At 46.8% G+C, this 27,436-nt stretch overlaps 1 protein-coding gene across 2 annotated transcripts in view; it reads left to right on the top strand.

Annotated features, from left to right (window-relative positions):
• Positions 1 to 358: 358 nt before the first annotated feature.
• Positions 359 to 27,436, top strand: part of SCARA5 (scavenger receptor class A member 5) — a 377,960-nt gene continuing 350,882 nt past the window's right edge. For both annotated transcript variants that reach the window (XM_030198673.1, XM_030198672.1), the window contains exon 1: positions 359 to 787. The gene's annotated coding sequence lies outside the window, so the exon portion shown is untranslated. The remainder of the gene's footprint in view (positions 788 to 27,436) is intronic.

The raw sequence follows: 27,436 nt of genomic DNA, 5'->3' as shown, positions 1-27,436 counted from the left end.
GTTTAGATGAACAATCACATCCTTGTAAAATATTGCCTAAAAATTGAACTTTAAACCCAAACATTGATTTGAAGTCATCCTGTGTGTACATATAAAACTGTCAAACTGTCAACCTAAGGAGAAACCTAAGGAAAAAGGGAACAGAGGCTGAGCATACTGTAATCATGAACCTGTAGTTTAAACAAATGAACACAAGAGGGCACTCTAATCATAAAATAATTTAATATTTTAAATCAAATATTTCCACAACTGTAAGTTTTGTTCTGTAAGTTTAGTTAGTAATTGTGAAATTACAGTTAACATGTAAAACAAGGACAGCTGCTGCCCAGTGGATCATCAATGCCTCTAAGGATAACCTTTTTTTTTTTTTCCTTCAAAAGAGGGTGGAGTGCATGTTGAGGACTGGTAAACAGTTAAGGAACAGAACCTAACTTTTTTACTGTCTTGTTATAGAGAAGGTACTTATGTTCCTGATCTTTGTTCTCTTTTTTTTTAAACTTTTTTTTAAAGAAAGAATTGCTTCTCCTGAATAATACAGGCAGGGAAAGAAAGCGGGGAGGGGTTATAGATATCACTCTGATCATTTCATCACAAGGACAAGATTCCAAATAATTCCAGTAACCTATTGACAGTAGGAGTTTGGCTATGGAAGGTGAATCTTCATTGCATTAAGAATCCTGGACACTTCACTGTCAGTTTGCAGAAGGTGTTTTAAGCATGTTTTATTAAAGGGACTAAAGACAGGAAAAACTTCTACACTGCAATTTTCAATACTGATTCCTGCAAGGTGAGTCTCTTCCTAGTTTTGATAGAGGATGAAGTGCTGATTAGGTTTAATGAGTAAAAGAAAATTGACTTTACAAACTGGCTGTTGTGTTGCCTAAAGTGAAGTTTTGACCGAGGAAGAATCCTGGGTAGATTGTGTCACAGGATTCAATTTAGTTAATAAAGTTTGTTACTGTTTTCTTTTTACTACTATTTGCTGCAATAGAAAAATAAATATAAGTTAAGGAGAGTACAGTTACGAGTAAGGAAAGGTTTATTCCATCCTGATGGACCAATGAAGGAAAGTGAATAACCAGCATGAATAGGTCTTAGATCATTTCTGTCAGAATTTCTAAACAAACCATAACATGTATTGGTCCAGGAGAAAATTGGTGTCTGTGATACCTTTTAAAGGACCCACAAAAATATGCTGTACATTCTGAGCTTTTGAGACCTTAAAGGCTGCTGCTTTCGATTTCAACGCACCTGTTTTGACCGTTTATTTTATTTTGACATGTAACAGATACTTATTTTTTAACAGTTGTATTTTCAGATCTGCTTCCAATATTTCAAATATTCCTTCAAAAAAGTTTAAAGTTTTTAAGGTTCATCAAATTGTTTGACTAGAACACTAGCAAGTCATGCAAGAGTGTGTGAAATTTGAAATCTATATATGTGCATGAGTGTATTGCAAGGTATGTGGGTCAAACTTGTCATCAGCACCTAAGGCATATATATGTACCTCATAACTACATAACATGATTTGTTCTTTTTAACCTTGCTAATTCTGTTTAGAAAAGAAAGTTGATTTGTGTAACATATGAAATGCATTAACAGTACAAGTAGTTTCTAAAAAGTAATGTTTGCCCTGGGATTTGTAGCATTGAATGTTGCCACGATTTGGGGTTTCTGCCAGGTACTGGCTTGGCCACTGTTGGAAACAGGATACTGGGCTAGATGGACCGTTGCTCTGGCCCAGTATGGCTATGCTTATGTTCGTATTTAAAATAATTGTATCCAATTACTGCATTCTTCAATTTCAATAAACCTATTGCCCAACAAAGCTTTTATATTTGAACCAGAAAATGTGATTTAACAAGGAAACAATGAATCTCCTCAGCACCTACCACTGGTTTTGGCATTCATATTTCATGCGTAGCGACCACTGACTCTATGGATACTCTTCTCTAGTGTGTTTTTGTAGCAAAAAAGGTGCCGGTATTCAAATGCCAGGCCACCCTTCAAGGGTTGGGTGATCACTGAGGGACCCACACCACAATAGCCAGGCCCCCTGCAACCAGTCACAGAATCTATGAGAAGGCAGAATTGGTGTGAAGAGCCTGAGATCTTTCATTTAAAACTTGGGTACCAGGGATCAATTTTAGCAGTCCATGGAAAAGGCGACGGTACTCAGTTCCCCCTCAAAAAAAGCCCTGCTCTTCTCAGAAGCTCCCCCTGCAGCTGATTAAAAGCATTTACCTGGGAATTGTATCTTAATGATTCAGAGGGTCCAAGGCTTCACTCATATTAAGGGGTCCCTCTTCCTCCTCTCTGACACCCCCCTTTTCTGAAAGATGGAGATAGTCTTGGATGACTACTAGGGTGTGCTTCAGATAGGAGCAGAGAGGTTTCTGCTGCCATGTGACACAAAACTAATTAAGGGGGCCCTTTTAATAAAGGGATTAAAATCTGGGTTTTGTATGTCTTATTGCAGGACTTTCCTGTGCGCTAAGCCCAGATTCATCACAGCATAATTAAAGCCATTTTTAAAATATATTATTTTCCGGTCAGATGCTAATATTCACATTAGTGCGTGGTACTGGGGAAAAGTTAATGTGGGAGCCCTTACGCTAATGCAAATGTGCTAGCTGTTTAACATTTCCATGCCCATTCTACACCCATGACTGTCCCCTCATGAAAAATAATATCAAGATGATGAATAGCGCACAAAGAGGCAAATTACGCAAATCTTTTTTCCCATGTTAAACATGTGTTAGTGTGTAATGGAGTTTAGTAAAAAGGCATTCTAATTATTTAAATTATTCTAAGCGTATATCTACCTACTTGTTCACATGCATCAGCTTTCTAACAGCCCTGCTAAAATGCCAACCCTGCATCATAGGGTTGCTGTAAAGACCATGTTGAAGCAAAGAGTAGGAAGGATAAGCTCTTCTCAAAAACCGGAGGAGACGTAATGATGGAAATCAAATCTTCATTGCAAGAAAACCAGAAATGACTCAACACAGCAGCCGTGTTTCAGCGCCTCACGCGCCTTCCTCAGGAGTCTTATGATGTATAGCTGATTATGAGAGATGATGTCTTTATATTTTTTAAAAACCTTCATTGAAGCGTTTTCGACAGTCCGGTGTACTTTCCTGTTCAACTTCAGATTATATTTATATCATTTGTGAATATTTTTTTAAAAATAAAGACATCATCTCACATAATCAGCTATACATCATAAGACTCCTGAGGAAGGCGACTGAGGCACCAAAACATGGCTGCTGTTTTGTCGTTGCTGGTTTTCTTGCAATAAAAATTTGATTTCCATCATTACGTCTCCTTCGGTTTTTGAGAAGAGCCTGCTCTTCCTACACTTTGCTTCTGCATCCTTTGACGTAGGACACTAGCGCACCTCCATCCTTTGGGTGGTTATCTTTGGGTAAAGACCATATTACCAATGTTTCTGATGCATGAAAAGGCTATCTAGATGCGGATCCTACTAGATTTCTCAGCAGCCTTTTAACTAGATAAAGTTGATACTGAGAAGAGCAGGGTAGACAATGCAATGAGACCAGCATGGGACAAACGCTTTAGCTGGCAGGGGTTGGGGACCCCCACCAGCCAAACTGGGTGCTCTAGAGCCAATTTGGAGGGCCCAAGCCCCCATGGCCCCCTGTAGCTACGCCACTGGGTCATGTAGCTAAGTTTGAATCCTGAAAAACTGGAGGTACTGATTGTAGGTGGCTCGGAAAGTGAGGTTATTTTATCTCAACTGCATGTGACAAACTGTTTATCATTTTAGAGAGAGGTAAGACATCCTATTCTGGTTCTATTAAGTCTGGGATTCCCTGCGATGCTGACTACCCACTCCTGCTGGTCGAAGGCCATTTTTTGACGGAGAAAGTTGGCCATGACAATGTATGCTGTATTTGTCTTATGGTTAGATTATTTCTGTACCTTGTAGTGGGGCTGCTCAAAAAGACAATTGGGCATTAGGCATTTGTAATATATCCAAATGCAGTGCTTCAGTTATTGGTTGGATGTGGCTTTAAATATCATGCCCCCTACCCACCTAGAGAAAATTGCATTGGCTACTTATTGTGAGGAGAGCTCATTTTAGGTTGCTTGATTTTTAAACCTTTAAATAATTTAGATACAAAACATTTACAGAAGTTAACTGCCACCTAATTTACTGCTCCTTGTGGTCTTGGGCAAGTCATTTAACTTTTCATTGCCTCCAGTACAAACATAAAGGCCCTTCTATTAAAATGCATTAAAATCTGGGCTTAACGCATTTTAACATGGGAGTTTTCCACAAGCTAAGCCCAGATTTAAGGCGTCTATATTTAGGGCTTTTAAAATAATTTTGTTTTGCAGGTCCTGCACTAAATTTAATATTGGCAGGCGGGACTTGCAAAAAAAAAAAAAAAAAGATGGGAGTGCTTAGCACTTCATAAATAGGTGACGGTAAATGCTGTCACATTAAGTCTATGCTATGAAGTTAGCACCTGCTAATGCAAAAGCACTAGCTGGATAATACCCATTCCCTGCCCATGACACACCCCTCCCAAAACTGAATAATGGGCGATTAGCATGCTCAAACTGGCAAATTACCACAATATGTGTTAAAATGTTTTGCGATAAAGCTTTTTTCACATGCTAAACACTCAGTAGGGATTAACACCCTTCAGGAAAAGGTCCCCTTATATAAATATGTTTCCTGTCCTTATAGTTGAGGAGTAGCCTAGTGGTTAGTGCAGCATACTTTGATCCTGGGGAACTGGGTTTGATTCCCACTGCAACTCCTTGTGACTGTGGGCAAATCACTTAACCCTCCATTGCCCCAGGTACAAAATAAGTACCTGTATATATGCAAACCCCTTTGAATGTAGTTGCAAAATACCACAGAAAGGCAGTATATCAAGTCCCATTTCCCTTTCAATTGTACGGAATGTAACTTGCCTGGAGCTACAATTTAAAAATAAAAGTCATGATCTGGATCACAAATCCCTTCCTTTCCTCTGCCCATGAAGTCTTTGGAATCTCAGGAGGAAGCTTTACTAGAGATGTCTTCCATCAAACAGACTAGAAACATGAAGGAATGGAATCACACACTTTTTTTTTCTGTCAAGCGCCATAGTTTTGTAAGCAGCTCCCAAAACAAATCAGACTGACTTCAGACTTGAGTGTTCATAGTGATGTGGTTATTCCAGGCAATGTTTAATGGTGGAAGGATTACAGCATGATTTGGTGCACCATTTAGAGTAAATTGGGGACAAGTTAATTAACTTATATGGAGATGTTATTGCTGTGCATGCTTTTATTTCAATTTGTTGATTAATTTTATTGCACTGGGATCTTGTTAATGTTGTAACTGAGTTAAAAGGCGATTCTATAAATTGGTGGCTAAAGATAGATGTCAGTTGTATGCACAATTATAGAATAATAGCGCATATGTGCATGATTGGCACCACTAATTGGCATTTGCATGCATAAGTATTAGGCACTATTCTATAAATTTAAATGGTCAAATTCAATTAATGAAGAGTGGGAGCTTATGACAACAGAGTTACTCAAACGTTCAGCACTCATATAATGAAGGGTGTTATATCATTGACCTCAGCAGTGACTCTGTCCACATGAATTATCAGCTCATGACTCACCTGCCTCTTCATCGGTCAAAGATAGTCTGTAATCTATGCAGGGCTCTGGAGACCTAAAATAAAAGCTAAGGAGTTTTACATTTTGAAGTGACATTTAAAGTTAACAGTGAAAAGTTTGAAGTTAAAATATTGAATAAATAGAGCTCACATAAAGACGATCTTTGACTGATGAAAAGGCAGGTGAAGCATAACCTGAAAGTTCATGTGAAAAGAGTCGCTGCTGAGGCCAATGATATAACACCCTTCATTATATGAGTGCTGAGGCACTATTTAATAACATATGCACCAGAATCACTTAGCTTGTGTGAGGGGACATAAACATGCATGGCATGGCCAGATTAACACTACACTGGGCCCTAGGCAAACATATATTTGTGGCCCCCCCTTACCAAGAACCTTATCCCCCACCATCATTTCCTCTCTCCAGAAGTAGCAGTGATAAGTGCAGATTCTAGGTGTGGGTATATTGATAACAGGAATAGTTTGTGAGTGAGCATGGGGACTAAGGAAGTACATGATTTGAATGGAGAGTCTTAGGACTAGATTTTGTATACAATACCTAAAAACTCGGTGCCGAAACGAAATACAACTAGGTGTATTCTATAAAGTACGGCTAAGTTTAGGTGCACTTTATAGAATAAGCCTAAATTTCCGTGCGGTTTGCAGAACACACCTAGCGCCTGCCCATGCGACTAAATGTAGTCGTGGACAGTTATACCCAGTAGCGTAGCTACATGGGGGCCTGGGCCCCCTTAGATTTGCCTCTTGACCCCCCTCCCGCCGCCAACCCGCCGTCGCCAACCTGCCGCCGCCTACCTTTGCTGGCGGGGGACCCCAACCCCCGCCAGCCGAGGTCCTCTTCTTTCCAATCTTGCACAAGGCTTTGTTCTGAGTGACGTCCTGCACGTTGTATGTGCAGGAGTCAGACTCAGAACGAAGCCTTGCCCGGGATTGGGAAGAAGAGGACCTTGGCTGGCGGGGGTTGGGGTCCCCCGCCAGCAAAGGTAGGTGGCGGCGGCAGGAGGGGGAGGTCGAGAGGGTCGTCGGCAGGGGGGGTCAAAGTTGTTGTTGTTGGTGGTGGTGGTGGTGGTGGTGGCGGCAGCGGGGGGGTCGGCAGCACTGGGGGGGGGTAAAATGTGCCCCCTCACCTCGGGCTCTGGACCCCCCTCCCGCCGAAGTCTGGCTACGCCTCTGGTTACACCAAGTAAATCTTGGTGTAAATGCTGACCCCTAAAATGGGCATGGACTAGGTGTATTCTATAACAACGCTCATAGATTCTAGAAACGCCCATACCCTGCCCATTCCATGCCCATGGCCACACCCTCTTTTTAAGTATGCAACTTAGAATTTATGCGCATTCTGTTATAGAATACACTTAGACAGTTCTGCGAGTAAATTCTAATTAATGCCATAGTGTCAATAATGGCAATTATCGGCGCTGATTGGCTTGTTAACTAATTAAGTTGTGTGTGCAAATCGAGAATACGACTGGATTTGCACACACAACTTAAGTCATGCTATATAGGTTAATAGGTGGAGAGCTGCTTAGTTAACCAGTTCCAGGAGGGAAATTCTGAGCCAATCCTGGATTTCTGCAATACTATCCTGGTACATTATGGGACCCCAAGTGCTGATTTCAATTGATGGTATCAGAGACTACAAAAAGAACACTGACTTGGGATAATAGTTCAATAACAGAACTGGCCAAAAAGTCTTCCTTCTGAAGCTGGGTAACTTGGCAGCTCTGCGGCAGTGGGCTAAGAACCAGGGATGTTGGGCAAGTCATGTTCACTGTCTATTGCCTCTGATACCTTTTTTTTTTAAATAACTTGTATCTTATTTTTTTTCTTTGTTTTGTTTCTATTTATTACCTTTAAAAGTTGACTAACACGGCTACCACAACACTAACTTTGATGCTTCTGAAAGAATACAGGCAGAGTGGAAACAGCAGTAGGACAGTGTTCAAAGAAATTTGCCCAAGTAATTTAATAGTTAACAGGGTAAATTCCCTGTGCTGAACATGTCTGTTCAGATTTTCAAAGGGAAGCTTTATTTATATGAGACAGAGACATATCCACAAGTACCTGCAGTTTCTAACTCTCTTTTCTAGTGCCGTCCTGCTGCTCATTCAGGCAGTGCCCCCCCCCCCCCCCCCCCCCCCGATCTGTCCACAGCATGTAAACTTCTGGCATTTTCTGCCGGGTCTTTTCCTCAGCTAACAACAGACCCTTCACTCTTTCTTCCATTCATCAGTCCAACTGTGCTACAGTGCACAAATGCAAGGGGACATTCACATGCGTGGAGGTGCCACTTAACCTGTGTAACTTGTAGAATATTGCTTACAGTTCTGCAAGGCAAGGGTTCATTTATGTTTGAAACTACTACTTATCATTTCTATAGCGCTACTAGATGTACGCAGCGCTGTACACTGAAGAGACAGAGCTTACAATCTAATTAGGACAGACAAACAGGACAAACAAGAGATAAGGGAATATTAAAGTGAGGATGAACAAGTGAACAAGGGTTAGGAGTTAAAAGCAGCATCAAAAAGGTGGGCTTTTAGCAAACTAAATTGTAAGTTTTATGTTAGTCTGCTTAATGGTCAACCTGATTTTTATATTCTCATAAATACCTTTCCCCTGCTTTTAAAAGTCCACCATAGTGGCTACCGGTGTGGTAATGCCAACACAGCCCATTTAAAGTGAATGGGCTGTGGCAGCCGCTAGCATGGTTTTGTAAAAGGGGAGGAGTTTGTTTGCTACAGTGTAAACGCCAGTAAAGCTGTTATTCTGGAGTGTAAGGGATGGGGTTGCCAGAGCTCAGGGAGCAACTCATTTGATACTAGCCATCCCACACTATAGCAGACACAAGTCCCAGACCCCTGATTCCAGGTACTGGAGAGCTGAGCCCCTGAAAACAAACTCCAGAAACCTGAAGGTATACTGGGCCTGCCTCCTGCAGAGCATAAGCAACCACAGGGATGGACAGGGCAGGCTCCGGGGTTACAGTAGTTTATTGTTGTTTTCAGTTAGTTTCATGTAACATATTCTCCTAGGCCTTCATTCTGCCAACTTCCTGTATTGTATAAATAGCTGTCATTTTTTCCCATCCAGCAGAAAGATAAGTGGGCCAACTCCTGGGATATTTGACTCTGTTCCATGTGAATATAATTCTACAATGTACAAGAAGGAAACACCATAAACATGTCATATGCCTCTACAAGTCAACAGGAAATAAGTAAAGATAAATATATTCCCAAAATATAATATACTAAACAGTAATACATCACACAAGAATGTATTTAATATATCTGCGCGCACACACCCTATGGTGCATTGTGTGACATAATGGTCAGTGCCTTCAGCACTTCTGCAAAATTTGAAATGTCATTCTCATAAAATGTTGACATTCTGTTTTCGAACCACAAAAGGTGGCTTACCAGCCTGTCACTAGAAACAGGAAATGGAACTCTATAAGAGTCAAATAAAAATGGTAGAGATCGGGATTGCTTGTCATAAATAGGTCTAATTATTGCACTCACATAGCTGTGTGAGTACCATAGCCGGGTTAAGTACGATATTCAGCACTTATATAGATACAGAGGAATTAGAAAAGGTTCAAAGAAGAGCGACCAGAATGATAAAGGGGTTGGAACTCTGCTCATTTGAGGAAAGGATAAAGAGGTTAGAGCTCTTCAGCTTGGAAAAGAGATGGCTGAGGGGAGATATGATTGAGGTCACAAAATCATGAGTGGTGTAGAATGAGTAGAAGTGAATCATTTTTTTTTTACTCTTTCAGAAAGTAGAGAGACCAGGGGACACTCAGGGACCCTTTTACAAAGGCACGGTAGGCGCTACACGTGTGCACCAAAATGAGACCACTACCAGGCTAGCGCACCCTCCTGGCAGTAATTTCAGATTTGGAATGCGCCCATACCAGCGGAACAAATTTTTTTTATTTCCTACTGCGCATGGCGTTTCCGGTGTTAATCGGCAGTTGGCGCGTGCCAACTGGTCACTGCGCGTGTAGCACATGAGCCCTTACTGCTAGATCAATGGGTGGTGTTAAGGGCTCAGGCTGTTAATAGGTGCATGCTGGTTTCAGCTTTACCACAGGCCCTTTTCCCGGCCCATTGAAAAAAACTGTTTTTCCCAGAGGCGGTAAAAACTGGCCCAGCGCGCGCCAAAAACACATGCCCACACTACCGTAAGCCACTTTTTGCCATGGCTTAGTAAAAGGACCCCTTGATGAGGTTACATGGAAATGCTTTTGGAACAAATAGAAGGAAATATTTTTTCACTCGTTGGGCTGCGGGGGATGCGGTGGCAGCGGTATCTGGGTTTGCACAGATTCCTGGGGGAATAATTAATGGTCTGCTATCGAGATGGACATGGGGGAAACCACTGCATACCCTGAGATTGGTAGCATGGAATGTTGCTACTATTTGGGTTTCTGTACTTGTGACCTGGATTGGCCGCTGTTGGAAGCAGGATACCAGTCTAGATGGATAACCTAATGGTTAGTGCAGCGGACTTTGATCCTGGGGAACTGGGTTCAATTCCCACTGTAGCTCCTTGTGACTTAACCCTCCATTCTCCGAGGACAAGCAGGCTGCTTGTTCTCACGACTGGGTGACGTCCGCGGCAGCCCCCACCAACCGGAAAGAAGCTTCGCGGGACGGTCGGCACGCAGGGCACGCCCACCGCGCATGCGCGGCCGTCTTCCCGCCCGTGCGCGACCGCTCCCGCCAGTTCCTTTTTTTCCGCGACTGGAGAGAGTTGTGCTTCTGCCACTCTCTCTGTTTCAGCCGCCGGATTTTTCGACCGCGTTTACGCGGATCGTCGCTTCGCTTCGGATTACCGTTCGGTTTTCCTTTTTTCTTGTTTGTTAAAAAAAAAAAAAAAAAAAAAAAGAAAATCTCTGCGCGTGTGGAGCACGCGCTCCCCTTTTCCCTCGCTTCCAGCGGGGACGCCACATTGCGGCCTAGTGGTCGCTCGGTCGTTTATCTTTTCGTGGTGTGATTTTAGCCACCATTGATGACTTTGACTTCGCCGACGCGATTTTTCCGTCGATGTCCTCGAAGGTCCCGAGTGGATTTAAAAAGTGTGGTCGCTGCGGCCGGCCGATCTCGCAGACCGACACCCACGCTTGTTCCTCCAGTGCCTCGGGCCGGAGCACAATCTCAAGTCGTGTGCTCTGTGTCTCGGTCTCCGGAAACGGACTCAGGTTGCGAGGCAAGTTCTGCGGGACCGCCTTTTTGGAACTTGCGCCGGCCCCTCGACGTCGACCTCGACGGCATCGGTATCGAAGGCCGGTTCTTCGGTACCGGTATCGATGCCCGAGACATCGGCACCGATGGCAGCGACCCCAGGAGAACAGGTCCCGTTGGCCCGCCGGTCCGCCGGTGAGAGTGGGGTTGAGAGGCCGCGTGGGCAGTCGGCCCCGGTCACTCCCTCAGCTCGTGAGCCACGGGACCGACCCCTGTCTGACCCGGTGCCTCGAGACCGAGGGGGATCGACCTCCTCCTCCTCCATGCCCTCCGGCGCCGGTGACGTGCATCGAAAAAAGGATAAGAAGCGTCGTCACCGGACGCCCTCGGTGCATCCCGAAGAGGAGTCGACGCCGAAGCGTCATCGTCGAGAGGAGAGGTCTCCGTCGGTTGTGGAGGTACCGACGCGTCGGGGTTCCGGCACCTCGGTGCCGTCTCCTGGCTCCCAGCAGCTTCCGGCACCGACACCCTTACCGGCCCCACCGCCTTTCCCGGCAGCGGGCCTGGACGAGTGCCTCAGAGCCATCCTTCCGGGGATCCTGGAAGGGCTGATGCGCCAGGCTGTGCCGGCGCCGGGGGTGCTTGCGCCCTCGGCGCCGATGACTGTGGCGCCGGCAAGCTCTAGCCCGGCGCCGGGGCTGTCGACACCGCCACCGCTTGCGGTGCCGGTCTCGACTGCCACGCAGGTGGAGTCCCCGTCGACGTCGATGGAGGGAGCTCCGTCCCCGCCGGCGCGGGAGTCCACCGCTCGACGACACCGAGACCTCGGTGCCTCGACGTCGAGCCGGGCCCGGTACAGGACTCAGCTACATGAGCTAATGTCCGATACCGAGGATGAGGACTCGTGGGGGGAAGAGGAGGACCCTAGATATTTCTCCTCAGAGGAGTCTACGGGCCTTCCCTCGGACCCCACGCCTTCACCGGAGAGGAAGCTCTCACCTCCTGAGAGTCTCTCCTTTGCCTCCTTTGTGCGGGATATGTCTATCAGCATTCCCTTCCCCGTGGTCTCTGTGGAAGAGCCGAGGGCCGAGATGCTCGAGGTCCTCGACTATCCGTCACCACCTAGAGAGTCCTCCACGGTGCCGCTGCACAATGTCCTGAAGGAGACGCTGCTCCGGAACTGGGTGCGACCATTAACTAACCCCACCATTCCCAAGAAAGCAGAATCCCAGTACAGGATCCACTCTGACCCAGAGCTCATGCGGCCCCAATTGCCCCATGACTCAGCGGTCGTGGATTCTGCTCTCAAGAGGGCACGGAGTTCGAGGGATACCGCCTCGGCGCCCCCGGGGCGGGAGTCTCGCACTCTGGACTCGTTTGGGAGGAAGGCCTACCAATCCTCCATGCTCGTGACCCGCATCCAGTCATACCTGCTCTATATGAGCATTCACATGCGGACCTATGTGCAACAACTGGCGGACCTGGTCGAGAAGCTCCCGCCGGAGCAGTCCAGGCCTTATCAGGAGGTGGTCAGGCAGCTGAAGGCGTGCAGAAAGTTCCTGTCCAGGGGTATTTTTGACACCTGTGACGTGGCATCTCGTGCTGCGGCCCAAGGTATAGTGATGCGCAGGCTCTCATGGCTGCGTGCCTCTGACCTGGACAACCGCACCCAGCAGAGACTGGCTGACGTCCCTTGCCGGGGGGATGACATTTTTGGTGAGAAGGTCGAGCAGATGGTGGACCAACTGCATCAGCGGGAAACCGCTCTCGACAAGCTCTCCCACCGGGCGCCTTCAGCATCCACCTCAGCAGGTGGACGTTTTTCCCGGGCCCGGCAGGCTGCACCCTATTCTTTTGCAAAGCGTAGGTACAACCAGCCGGCCCGAAGGCCTCGTCAGGCACAGGGACAGCCCCAGCGCGCTCGTTCCCGTCAACAGCGTGCGCCTAAGCAGCCCCCTGCGCCTCCACAGCAAAAGCCAGGGACGGGCTTTTGACTGGATCCACGGGAACATAGCCGCCCTCAAAGTGTCCGTACCGGACGATCTGCCGGTCGGGGGGAGGTTAAAATTTTTTCACCAAAGGTGGCCTCTCATAACCTCCGACCAGTGGGTTCTCCAAATAGTGCGGTGCGGATACGCCCTGAATTTGGCCTCCCTGCCTCCAAATTGTCCTCCGGGAGCTCAATCCTTCAGCTCCCATCACAAGCAGGTACTTGCAGAGGAACTCTCCGCCCTTCTCAGCGCCAATGCGGTCGAGCCCGTACCACCCGGGCAGGAAGGGCAGGGATTCTATTCCAGGTACTTCCTTGTGGAAAAGAAAACAGGGGGGATGCGTCCCATCCTAGACCTGAGAGGCCTGAACAAATTCCTGGTCAAAGAAAAGTTCAGGATGCTTTCCTTGGGCACCCTTCTGCCAATGATTCAGAAAAACGATTGGCTATGTTCCCTGGATTTAAAGGATGCATATACTCACATCCCGATACTGCCAGCTCACAGACAGTATCTCAGATTCCGCCTGGGCGCACGGCACTTTCAGTATTGTGTGCTGCCCTTTGGGCTCGCCTCCGCCCCACGAGTGTTTACAAAGTGCCTCGTGGTGGTGGCGGCGTACCTACGCAGGCTGGGAGTGCACGTGTTCCCATATCTCGACGATTGGCTGGTCAAGAACACCTCGGAGGCAGGAGCCCTCCGGTCCATGCAGTGCACTATTCAACTTCTGGAGCTGCTGGGGTTTGTGATAAATTACCCAAAGTCCCATCTCCAGCCATCCCAGTCTCTGGAATTCATAGGAGCGCTGCTGAATACCCAGACGGCTCAGGCCTACCTTCCCGAAGCGCGGGCCTCCAATCTCCTGGCCCTGGCTTCGCAGACCAGAGCGTCTCAGCAGGTCACAGCTCGGCAGATGTTGAGACTTCTGGGTCATATGGCCTCCACAGTTCATGTGACTCCCATGGCTCGTCTTCACATGAGATCTGCTCAATGGACCCTAGCTTCCCAGTGGTTCCAAGCCACCGGGAATCTAGAAGATGTCATCCGCCTCTCCACCAGTTGCCGCACTTCACTGCTCTGGTGGACCATCCGGACCAATTTGACCCTGGGACGTCCATTCCAAATTCCGCAGCCTTCGAAAGTGCTGACGACGGATGCATCTCGCCTGGGGTGGGGAGCTCACGTCAATGGGCTTCACACCCAGGGTCTGTGGTCCCTCCAGGAAAAGGATCTACAGATCAACCTCCTGGAGCTCCGAGCGATCTGGAACGCACTGAAGGCTTTCAGAGATCGGCTGTCCTACCAAATTATCCAAATTCGGACAGACAATCAGGTTGCAATGTATTACGTCAACAAGCAGGGGGGCACCGGATCTCGCCCCCTGTGTCAGGAAGCCGTCGGGATGTGGCGTTGGGCGTGCCGGTTCGGCATGCTCCTCCAAGCCACATACCTGGCAGGCGTAAACAACAGTCTGGCTGACAGACTGAGCAGAGTCATGCAACCGCACGAGTGGTCGCTCCATGCCAGAGTGGTACGCAAGATCTTCCGAGAGTGGGGCACCCCCTCGGTGGATCTTTTCGCCTCTCAGACCAACCACAAGCTGCCTCTGTTCTGTTCCAGACTTCAGACACACGGCAGGCTAGCGTCAGATGCCTTTCTCCTTCATTGGGGGACCGGCCTCATGTATGCTTATCCTCCCATACCTTTGGTGGGGAAGACCTTACTGAAGCTCAAGCAAGACCGCGGCACCATGATTCTGATAGCGCCCTTTTGGCCCCGTCAGATCTGGTTCCCTCTTCTTCTGGAGTTGTCCTCAGAAGAACCGTGGAGATTGGAGTGTTTTCCGACTCTCATTTCGCAGAACGACGGAGCGTTGCTGCACCCCAACCTTCAATCCCTGGCTCTCACGGCCTGGATGTTGAGGGCGTAGACTTCGCTGCGTTGGGTCTGTCTGAGGGTGTCTCCCGGGTCTTGCTTGCCTCTAGGAAGGATTCCACTAAAAAGAGTTACTTTTTCAAGTGGAGGAGGTTTGTCGTTTGGTGTGAGAGCAAGGCCCTAGAACCTCGCTCTTGCCCTGCACAGAACCTGCTTGAATACCTTCTGCACTTATCAGAGTCTGGCCTCAAGACCAACTCAGTAAGGAATCACCTTAGTGCGATTAGTGCTTACCATTATCGTGTGGAAGGTAAAGCCATCTCTGGAGAGCCTTTAGTCGTTCGATTCATGAGAGGCTTGCTTTTGTCAAAGCCCCCTATCAAGCCTCCTACTGTGTCATGGGATCTCAACGTCGTCCTCACCCAGCTGATGAAACCTCCTTTTGAGCCACTGAATACCTGCCATCTGAAGTACTTGACCTGGAAGGTCATTTTCTTGGTGGCAGTTACTTCAGCTCGTAGGGTCAGTGAGCTTCAAGCCCTAGTAGCTCATGCTCCATATACCAAATTTCATCACAACAGAGTAGTGCTCCGCACCCACCCAAAGTTCCTGCCGAAGGTGGTGTCGGAGTTCCATCTTAACCAGTCAATTGTCTTGCCAACATTCTTCCCCAGGCCGCATACCCGCCCTGCTGAACGTCAGTTGCACACATTGGACTGCAAGAGAGCATTGGCCTTCTATCTGGAGCGGACACAGCCCAACAGACAGTCCGCCCAATTGTTTATTTCTTTCGACCCTAACAGGCTAGGGGTCGCTGTCGGGAAACGCACCATCTCCAATTGGCTAGCAGATTGCATTTCCTTCACTTACGCCCAGGCTGGGCTGACTCTTGAGGGTCATGTCACGGCTCATAGTGTCAGAGCCATGGCAGCGTCGGTGGCCCACTTGAAGTCAGCCACTATTGAAGAGATCTGCAAGGCTGCGACGTGGTCATCTGTCCACACATTCACATCTCATTACTGCCTCCAGCAGGATACCCGACGCGACAGTCGGTTCGGGCAGTCGGTGCTGCAGAATCTGTTTGGGGTGTAAATCCAACTCCACCCTCCAGGACCCGAATTTATTCTGGTCAGGCTGCACTCTCAGTTAGTTGTTCTTCGTAGGTCAATTTCTGTTGTACCCTCGCCGTTGCGAGGTTCAATTGACCTGGGTTATTGTTTTGAGTGAGCCTGAGAGCTAGGGATACCCCAGTCGTGAGAACAAGCAGCCTGCTTGTCCTCGGAGAAAGGGTATGATACATACCTGTAGCAGTTGTTCTCCGAGGACAGCAGGCTGATTGTTCTCACCTACCCTCCCTCCTCCCCTTTGGAGTTGTGTGTTTCATCTTTTTGCTAGTCATTCAACTGGCGGGAGCGGTCGCGCACGGGCGGGAAGACGGCCGCGCATGCGCGGTGGGTGTGCCCTGCGTGCCGACCGTCCCGCGAAGCTTCTTTCCGGTTGGTGGGGGCTGCCGCGGACGTCACCCAGTCGTGAGAACAATCAGCCTGCTGTCCTCGGAGAACAACTGCTACAGGTATGTATCATACCCTTTTCCCCAGGTACAAATAAGTACCTGTATATATGTGATCCGCTTTGAATGTAGTTGGAAAATGCCACAGAAAGGCAGTATATCAAGTCCCATTTCCCTTTCCCTTATGTATGGTGCACCACACAAAGATGGGGCTGACTTTTATGCGGTCCTATTTTTGCAGTGACTTTGGCCGCTTAAGTGCTGACTGCACCCAGAACACCTCCAAAATAGCTCATTGTGAGATAGGCACTAACTGGACATTTTCAGCAGCATTAACCGGTTAATGGCTACTGAAAATGAGCAGTTAGCACAGTAGCCATTTCTGGCCGGTAAATCACTTTGAATATCGAGCCATATATTGCTGGTAAAAATTATGTTTGTAAATGTTTCAGAGTTTTGAAATTAAGTCAGGCAGGGGCCCTTTTTAATAACCTGCAGTAAGCACTAACGTTCACTTAGCGCAGGTTAAAATCTACAACCTCGGGGTGTACTCAGATGTCCCATGGTAGTTTTGGAATCAGCACACGCTACCCACACTCTAAAAAAAATAAAATTAATCTTTTAGCGCTGGGGGTGTGTTTGGGGATGAAGAGTGGGCGTGGCTATTCTAATTGGTTAGTGCATGGGCACTGCTGCAGGATTAGCATGAGTCCTTACCAGCTACAAAATAGATGGCAATAAGTACTCATGCGCTAAAGAAGAAATTAGCAATTCGATGGGGGATGGAGTAGTACTCTCTCCTCTTCCAGCACCACCTACAAAATAGAGGCACCCTGCCCTGCCCAGTGCATCTTAGGATGTGGGGTTTCCCTATAAAGGAGAAACTCCTTGCTTTTGGGGGAGGGGGTGGTCCGGGACCTGAAGCTCCTGTGTTTGACAGGTCCAGGCTTTTGACAGCCCAGACCTGTCAAACAAGTGCGAGAGGATTGCGCCCGAGCTGAACGCATGCACAGGCACAATCCTCCCACATAAAAGAGTGCCTAAATTTGCATTCTATTAGCTCTGATCATAGAGGCGTTAATGCCCCGTGCTGTTCCAGTGCTAATTTTAGAGCACGGTTTGGAACAGCGCAGGGTTTCTGATCCTTTGTCCATCAGTGAGCTTTTAGAGTTGATTTAGGGCCCTAGTTACTGTGTTAATTAAGTGGTGCATGTTATTCACCAAGTAAGGTGTGTAAATGCACAGTGCATTATTGACCCTTAATACAGAATATTTTCTTTTCTGCAATGCATGTTAAATAATGATAAGATGCAAAGTATATAGAAGCAAAATGAATAATGTAGCTTGTGTTAAACCTCAGAAGCTGCATTATTCATAGAAAGATAATACCTGCTCAAGAGACGATGTTATCTTTTTTTCTAGGAGCATTGGAATGCTAATTTGCAGTTTGATGCGCCTGGGGAACAACTTAAAGGAACCCTACGTTCCCTAATCCCATTTCTAAAGTACTCCTCATAGCCCTCCTGACACCTACTGGGGTCCCCCTGAGGGGTAGTTCGGGGGGGGGGGGGGGGGGTAAGAGCAATCTCTGGATTCTGCCCTGGCAGCTCTTGGCTTCAAATTGGCCAATTCTTAAACAGTCCTTTCTTCTAGGCCATCAGATCTTTGTTTCTCTTTCATAGTCTGTTATTCTGTGTCCCTTTACAAGACTCTGAGTTCTGAATCAATTGATCAAAATACTGAAAAACATTTGAAAAGCATTACCATCTCAAAACTAGATTCAAAATGAGACATTTATCATATTCTATCAGCATCTGTTGCCAAAGACCACTGTCTTCATATCACTTACAGTAAGATATTTTAATGCAACCCAGCATCCTGAAGTTAAAAGAAGCATAATGTGTCCAACCTTTTCTTCTTCATTTATTATTCTGAAAAAGAATACTTGCTCAGAGTTCGATTATGAGGGGTATTTTTTTTATATGACATCCAAATCCAATTTTGGACATTTTGCAAAACAAATCCAAAAATGCAGTACCAAACATAGTCATTTTCAGACCAGAAAAAGTCTACCTTTTTGGTTTGAAAATCACCCTATTTTAGATGTTTTTGTGCTACGTGCGGGGGTGTGCTGGTAAATTTTTAACAACGAGCTCTCTCTCTCTGGGCATAGCCGGCCCTGAAATTTGGGGGGAGGGGGGAATACATGCCTCTGTCTCCCCTCCCTTGTGCGGGCACGCTAGGCATACCTTTGCCGAGCCCCACCAGCCAATAAATGGACTGCCACCATTCTCTGCTGCTTGTTTCTGGCTCTGAGCAGCATGATGGAACCTTCTTGCGCTTGTATGAAAAGTCCCAGCCTGATGCTCAGAGTCAGAAACAAGGAGCAGGGAGCAGCAGCAGCAGTCTATTTACTTGGCTGGTGGGGCCAGCATCACTGCCAGCAAAGTAAAAGAGAATTCAGGAGGGGGCCCAAGCCCACATTTTTGGAGTCAGTTGTTAAAGTAGCCATGGGGAGGCCTACTTTAACAACCGGCTCCCAAAATTCTTAAAAACTTAACAAACGGCTCTCGCGAGCCCGTGAGAGCCCGCTCCAGCACACCACTGGCTACGTGCATCTTTCTTTAAGGACGATTTTTAAACAACAAAAAAAAAACATCCAAAGGAAAAACACAAAAACAAGCCATTTGGATGACTGGGGCCCAGCGTTCTTATTAGACTGGCCATACAGATATCCCAGCAGAGCAGTGGGTCAGCCTAGTGCGCACTGCAGTGAACTTCACATAAAAGGTCCCAGGTACGCATCATTTCATAACCCCCTTAGATTGCATGTTGAGCTCTCCAGGAATAGCAAGAAATGTACTGTACCCAACTACGCTACACTAGTCCTTATGCCTACAGGCTTCATCTATATGTGGGTTCATTAGGTATATTGTAGTTTTTTGGGTGCTCACACTTTCCACCACAAGTGAACCAGTTAGAGTGGGATATGGGCCTGGGTCCTCTTCTCTACAGTGCACTGTACCAACTACTAGGCTACTCTAGGGACTTGCTTGCTGCTGTAAGAGGAATGGTCATTATAACTGCAGCTGTCATAAAGCCTGGTATATACTGTCACTTTCACCTCTTAGGAGGGTGGGAGGGAGTTAGTGACCGCGGGGGGATTAAAGAAGAGTCATGCCTTTATCCGTCCAGTGCCATCTAGTTCGGGTACCTTTTTGGCACTTAGTCATTATTGAAACAGGTCTAGCTAAAAACATTCTATTTTTTGCCCTGGACATTTTTATAATGTTCCATTATCACAGGAAAAAGTCCAAATTGTAAGCCCACCCTAGTCCTGCCCAAAACATGTCTCCAACATGCCCCTTTGCGATTTAGATGAATTGCATAGAAAAGGTCTTTAAAAAATGAGTTTTGAAAATAGCGATTTGCCACTGTGTTCCATTTTTGGACATTGTTTTGGAAATGAGCCCCTATATCTGTTGCTTGAGCATTACTTTGATGTGTTCAGTTCTAATTAACTACCAGCATTTATCAGTGAATTATTCCAGATGTAAGTCCCTTTTAATTTGTCTCTCTCTACAGCTGTAACCATTCCAAAGTATAAAAATTGCACACCACAATCTTAGGCTTATAGATAGAACTTCACTTGCATTTTTGACCAATGAATTCTGATATTGGGGCTTATAGACCATGAGTGTGTTAAGAATTATGCTCGAAAGTTAGCATGCAAATTAGAGAACAACTTTACTACTTATGTGGTAGTTAGCATGTGCTATGAAAAGTGTATTCACACGATTATGTATGTGCTATTCCATAGGCCCCCAAATTCCCTCTTACTAACCAGTCCAAAAGATTAGTTAGCCAAGGTAAACACCCCTGTACTTGTGGCATCCTTCCCAGAGTGTCCTCCTTCAAATAGCGAGAACCCCAATCCCTCTCCCTTGAAACCTTCTAAATAAAAAGCAAAACCTCTGGTTCCTTCCTGCCAAATAGTAAAATCTCTGAGCCACTGCTCAGAGCCTTTCCATATTAAGAAAACTCCAAACTCCTTTTTCCAAATAACAAGATCTGAAGTTGACCCCCTTCTCAAATCTTTCCCCCAGTAGACCTTTTCTAGGAACCTTCAAAAAAGGTTGTAATGCAGACTCAATTCTTTGTTTCTTTCTTACCTGGCATCCAGTGATAATGGTGGACCAAGTAGTGTGTTTAAGATTTAAAATTCAAGAGGCCACTAGACAGTATAACATGAGCTGATAGGAGGGTCATGGGGAAATTTTGTTTTGGGGGGTGTTAGATTCTTGCTTTTTTGGGAGGCTTGAGGTGCTTAACAGCTGTTGGGAGGAAGATCAAGTACACACTGCCACTCCCCCCATTAGGGAATTACTATATTCAACTAAAATGACTACAAGAAAATGAGGAAAATGGTTAAAAAGAAGCTAAAAGGATTGGTTGCAAAGGTTATGACTTTAAATTAGGCATGGACATTGTTTTAAAATACCATCGTGGAAGCAGTGGCATAGGAAGGGGGGGCGGTGGGGCGGTCTGTCCCGGGTGCACGTCACTGGGGGGGTGTCGGCTCCGCTCGTTCACTGCTCTCTCTGCACCGGAACAGGTTACTTCCTGTTCTGGGGCAGAGAGAGCAGGGAACCAGCGAAGCCGATGCAGCTCCCAGCGACGGGCACTCAGGGTGGAGCGGCCCTCCCGCCCGTCCCCTTTGGTAAGAATGCGCTCTGGAGGAGGGGTGTGTGCGTGCGCCAAGGGGGGGGGGGGTGCACAGCGGCGAACCGCCCGGGTGTCAGCCACCCTCACTACGGCACTGCGTGGAAGCCCAGACCTGATGGATTCCACATATCAGCAAGGGTGGAAAGAAGAAAAAATGACTGCCAGCATGGTTAAAAGGTGAAATGAAAGAGGCATTTGTACTATCATCTGATCTGCTTTTTCCTATTATCACATTGGAGTTTGTGGATCGATTGCCCTGCTGCTTTTTGATGACACAAAACTAATCAAAGGTGTTAAAACACATGTGGACTGTGAAAAATAGTAGGACGACCTTAGGAAACTGGAAGAGTGGGCATCCCAATGGCAGATGAAATTTAATGTGGACAAATGCAAAGTGAGGCATATTGGGAAGAATAATCCAAGTCATAGTTACCTGATGCTAGGGTTCACCTTTAGGAGTCAGCACCCAAGAAAAAGATCTAGGTGTCATTGTAGACAATATGCTGAAATCTTCTGCCCAGTTTGCGGTGGTAGCCAAAAAAGCAAACAAGATGCTAGTAATTATTAGGAAAGGGATAGCAAATAAGGCCAAGAATATTATAATGCCTCTATTGCTCCATGGTGAGACCCAGTGGCGTACCAAGGGCGGGGCGGTGGGGGTGGTCCACCCCGGGTGTCAACGAGTGTGGGGGGGTGCTCTGCTGGCGAGTCCCTACCAGCTCTATCCACCCAGCAGCTGTGTGGTGTGGCGCGTCGCATCTGCGCTGCTGTAAGAGAAGAAAATCGCCTCGTCGGCCCTTCCCTCACTCTGATCCACCCTCGAGGAAATAGAACGTTACATCAGAGGGCAGGACACAGTGAGGGAAGGGCTGTCGAGGCGATTTTCTTCTTTTTTTTTTTTTACCTTTATTTATACATTTCATATTTACAGTACCAAGAACACCTCTTGTACAACTTAGGAGAACAGTAAGTACATCTTTACACAGGAAACCACTACCCACAACTTACTCTCCCGCCTCCCATATTAGTCCACAACAGGAGCTAAAGACCAAGAGGCAGATGCACTAAACGTTTTTCATCGTTAAATGAGCCCTCGGGGAAGAATTTCCGATCCTTTCCATGCACTTAAGCCTATTTTCCGACGACAGTAGCAGCTAACGAAAACGGAATGGAGATGAGCAATTAGTGTGAAAACCCCATTGAAACGACATGCACTAACCTTTTCCGATTGCCTTTACGCAGGAAAAAGGCAGGAAAACTAACGAGAGGTCTGGACCTCTCGTTAGGACAGCTCTGTGCCAGGAAAAAGTGTTAAGTGAAAAAATAAACAAACTTTGAGCCAATCCCAGCGCATTAGCAGAACTAAAAGCGCTGTGATTGGTCCAAAGGACCTCAGAAAACACATAAAAAAATAAAACTAAAAAAAGGATCGGGAGGGGGCAAGGGCGCTCATCAGGAGCGTCCTGTACGGACGGCCTTGCCCCCCCCCCCCGCCGCTGCTCCCCACTTTCCGCCGCTCCCCCCACCCCGAAAAAGCAAAATTGTAGCAGCCCCTGCCCCCCTCCCTTCCTCACTACTCTCAGCTCCGCCTCCCGACATCCTCCGTCTGTGCCCCGCCCCCTTTGGGGGTCGTCGCCGCCATTCCCCTTCTCCATCGGGCCCCCCTCCCTCTTACCGGGCCCGTGCAGCGCCTCTTTCCTCTGTCCGAAGGCGCTGCACGGGCAAGAAGAACGCTGAATCAGCTGATGCCTGCCTTCGCGATAGAGCGTCTTTCTCCTCCTGGGCCCGCCCCTGTCTGACGTCAGTAACTGACGTCAGACAGGGGCGGGCGCAGCAGGAGAAAGACGCGCCATCGCGAAGGCAGGCATCAGCTGATTCAGCGTTCTTCTTGCCCGTGCAGCGCCTTCGGACAGAGGAAAGAGGCGCTGCACGGGCCCGGTAAGAGGGAGGGGGGCCCGATGGAGAAGGGGAATGGCGGCGACGACCCCCAAAGGGGGCGGGGCACAGACGGAGGATGTCGGGAGGCGGAGCTGAGAGTAGTGAGGAAGGGAGGGGGGCAGGGGCTGCTACAATTTTGCTTTTTCGGGGTGGGGGGAGCGGCAGAAAGTGGGGAGCAGCGGCGGGGGGGGGGGCAAGGCCGTCCGTACAGGACGCTCCTGATGAGCGCCCTTGCCCCCTCCCGATCCTTTTTTTAGTTTTATTTTTTTATGTGTCAATTCAATTTGCCATGTGCTTGTGATTTGACTGTTTGTGGCATGCGCAGAGCAGCTAACATAACGCTTGGCTGCTCTGCGCATGATTTGGGGGCCGATTAACGATGTGTATTGTGATTCTTTGATACATTCTACGTTTCAATACCGATTCCAGCATGTGTGACTTTTTTTTTTGGTGCATTTTTCGTTATTTTAAAATCGTTAGGGACTTTAACGATTTAGATTTTTTTACGTTTGGTTGCTGCATCTGCCTCCAAGTCACTATTCTGGGAAAAAAAACTATAATACATTCCATCACAAAAGAGACTCTGAAGGGAGATGTGGAAGACAATTATATCTGAGGTGTAGATGTAATCTCCGCTCCAGGTGGCAGAGAAGGAGTCCAGGAACACTTTCAACTGCAAAGGTTCAAAAAACACATACTTTACAGAATTCAACTTCACCACACATTTACAGGGATAATTTATCCAAAAAATGCCCCCCAAGTGAAACACAGTGGGGCGCAGCTTAAGAAAAGCTTGTCGCCTCCTCTGCGTCACCTTGGTCACATCAGGATACATCCATACTTGAACATTCAAAAACTTTTCTTTCTGATACTTGAAAAATAACTTCAGTATCCAATCTCTATCTAACTGTGAAACAATTGTCACTATAAGAGTAGCTCGCTCCCACCGCTCCTCTTCACCCTCCAACTCTCGAATAAAGTGATTTTCTTCTTTTACAGTAGTGCAGAGTCACGCGAGGTGCCGGGTGGATGGAGCTGGTAGACAGGTGAGGACTGGGTCGGGGGGGGGGGGGGTGCTGTGTTGCCCAGCAGCGATCCGCCCCGGGTGGCAGTGAACCACAGAACGCCACTGGTGAGACCTCACCTTGAGTATTGCATTCCGTTCTGGTCGCTGTATCTCAAAAAAGATATAGCGAAATTAGAAAAGGTTCAAAGAAGAGCAATCAAAATGATAGAAGGGATGGAGCTCCTCTCATATGAGGAAAGGCTAAAGAGGTTAGGGCTCTTCAGCTTGGAAAAGAAACAGCTGGGGGGGGGGGGCTATGATTGAGGTCTACAAAATCCTGAGTGGGGTAGAACTGGTAAAAGTGAATTGATTTTTCACTCTTTTCAAAGTACAAAGACCAGGGGACACTCAATGAAATGACATGGAAATACATGTACTTTAAAACATATAGGAGGATATATTTTTTCACTCAAAGAATAGCTAGGCTTTGGAATTCGTTGCAGAGGATGTGGTAACAGCGGTTACCGTATCTGGGTTTAAAAAAGGTTTGGACAAGTTCTTGGAGGAAAAGTTCATAGTCTGCTATTGAGATGGACATAGGGGAAGCCACTGCTTGCCATGAGATTGGTAGCCTGGAATGTTGCTACTAATTGGGTTTCTGCCAGGTACTTCTGACTTGGATTGGCCTCTGCTGGAAGCAGGATACTGGGCTAGATGAATCATTGGTCTGACCCGGTATGGCTATTCGTATATTCTTATGCCATGAGATTGAATTAGACAAGCAAGCAGACTGAGATCCAAATTAAAGAGTAAAGGAGAAAAAACTGACCCTTATGAGACAACACAAAGTAGGGGACAGCAATCCAAGAGTGATGAATTAAAAGACATAAAATGTGTGCGATCAGACAGAAAACAGGCAAACCACCACAAAACAGTATATCGGAGAGATCCTTCCTCCATCTGAGTAAGCAGCAAATCCACCAAATCAAAAGCCGCACTTAGCTCCAATAAGACAAGAAGAGCAACAAAGTATGAATCAAAAGGCCTTTCATCCAGACAGAACATACTTTCAAAATTCCAAAGTTACAGGTCCCAGTAGAAAAATGCTGAGAAACCTGACCCAGCATCACAAGCAGAAGGGCAAGAAATCAATGAATGGGTGGCATAAAAGACCATGAAATAAACAGGACAGAGTCCCCCAAAGCACAGGTATATCAAAGCGCTGCATAAAAACAAACATAAAAATCTGGCAGAAACACCCTACAAGATTCCATAGATGAGCAATCATAGTTTCCCTAGCAGCAGCTAAAGAGCAAGACTAATACGCCAATAAGGACACCCCTGGAGGTGCCCCAAGGAGCATAACCTGCTCCTTTAGGGCCCTCCTTTGTTGCACACCTGTGGCACATGCCACCACAGTGCAGACACAGCTACAGTGATGACCTTTAGGGGCAACTGGCTTCGGGTTGCTTACTTCAATTCTGGTCACATGGGTGGAACAGCTTGGGGCGGAAGGCGGCTTGGGCATTAGAATAAAACTGGAGATACTGGACGACATGCTATGGACACACAGAAAATGCAACATCAGTAAAAGCAATGCACACAACAAACGCTGGAGAGAAAAAAACCCTAGAGATTCTGGACAGCAGGGTCAGGAACTATCTTGCTTTTAATCTTTCCGAGTTGGGGTTCATTTTGCTGCTGGACTGCCTGTTCCTGTGCCACCTGGCTCTCTTCCTATATAGTAATGCTTACATAGTAAATGACGGCAGATAAAGACACCTGTATGGTCCATCCAGTCTGCCCAACAAGATTCCTTTTCACCCTTGTTGCAGCAGTGACCCATCTTGTCTACTACCTCTGCTCCCTTACCTGCCTGCTGCTGTCTCAACGTCCCCTCGGCACTTCCCGTTGATCTTGATTGACAGTAACAATTGCTTCACAATTTCTTCAGTTCAGCAGTGTTGCCTTCCTCCCACTGTTGTAATCCCAGAGCTCCTTCTTGTTACCATTGTGGCTCTTGGCGACCTCTGTCTTCCTGTGTCATGGCTCTTGCAGCTCTACCTTTCCCCCTCTTTCCCTATGTCACTATTGAAGGCTTCATGGCCCCCAGAGTTCCCATGGCTACTTGCCACTGCCTCCAACAGCTCTCCTTAGTGTCTCTTCTCCAACTCCCAAGGGGGATGATACAGAAAGTATAGGCTACAGTAGTAACTTCATTCCTTAATTGTTGGTCATTTTAATACAAATACCAGTACTTAAGCAATTCAGGACAAAGATCCCACTAGTGATTTTATGCCAAGTCAAACTAGGTCACCAATCTGGAACCTTCTGTCACTGACCTGGAATCTTTTTAAACTTGTTTCCTTTTCACCATTGCAGTCAAAGCAGAAGGTGAAACCTCAGAATTAGCTTTGATCTACATAGTAACATAGTAGATGATGGCAGATAAAGACCTGTATGGTTCATCTAGTCTGCCCAACAAGATAAACTCATTGTATGAGCTACTTTATATGTATATCTGACCTTGATTTGTCCTTGCATTTTCAGGGCACAGACTGTAGACATCTGCTCAGCACTAGCTTTGCTTCCCAATTACCGGTGTTGCCACCCAATCTCCGCTAAGCTTCTGTGGCTCTAGTCCTTCTGAACAGGAATGGATCCACAGAAGCTTAGCGTAGATTGGGTGTCTTTTACTTTTAGAAAGTCACTACTTAAACTTCCCTCATTAGTAGCTGGGTCCTGGATGTGCCAGAGGATATATGTTCATGCCCCTTAAAACTGCAGAAGGATGAAGAAGAAAAGACCATGGAGCTAGAGAGAGAAGAGGTAGAAGGTGAATAAGAACTCAAGGACAAATCTGAGTCTGAGGTTTGGGAACTGGGCACTGAAATGGCAGTGTAAGAAATTATGAATTATTTTGAAGTAAATCAGCAATTGCAATTCAGTTGTACCAGAGGAGGAAAGCTTTTTACAGTGTGGACCATGGGCAGGGAACAAAAGGGCCTTTTACTAAGCTTGGTTAGGTGCTAGTGTAATTCCTTATGCACCTCAAATGGCATACCATGGGAAGTGCTCAGGCATTCTAAAGTAACTGCCAAATGTGTGCATTCCAACCATGGGCTAAAAATATTTTACATTTTTTAGGGGGGGGGGGGGTCTGGGCTGGAGAGTGGGTGTTCCTGAGCTAATCAGTCAGTGCAATATATTACCGTGTCTTAAATGGTTAACAATGGAATAGTGCATGAGCCCTTACGACCTACCAGATGGGAGGCAGTAAGTGCACACATGCTAATTTTTTTAATGACTGTGCTAATGGCAAAGTTAGTGCATGGCCATTAATACAAAAAATAGAAAGTGACCATTTTTTATGGCTGCAGTAAGAATGGCCTTCTCATGGGGGAAAACCTGCACAAGGGTCCACTAAGGCCACTTTGTACTGCAGCTTGGTCAAGGATCCCTAAATTTGAACACCAAATCAGTTTCTGACATTGCTGCTTAGTTTCACATGTTGTATACCTTTTAAAATCACA

Source organism: Microcaecilia unicolor, chromosome 3, assembly GCF_901765095.1.
Source record: "Microcaecilia unicolor chromosome 3, aMicUni1.1, whole genome shotgun sequence".
Lineage (NCBI taxonomy): Eukaryota > Metazoa > Chordata > Amphibia > Gymnophiona > Siphonopidae > Microcaecilia > Microcaecilia unicolor.
This window is presented reverse-complemented; position numbering and strand designations above follow the sequence as displayed.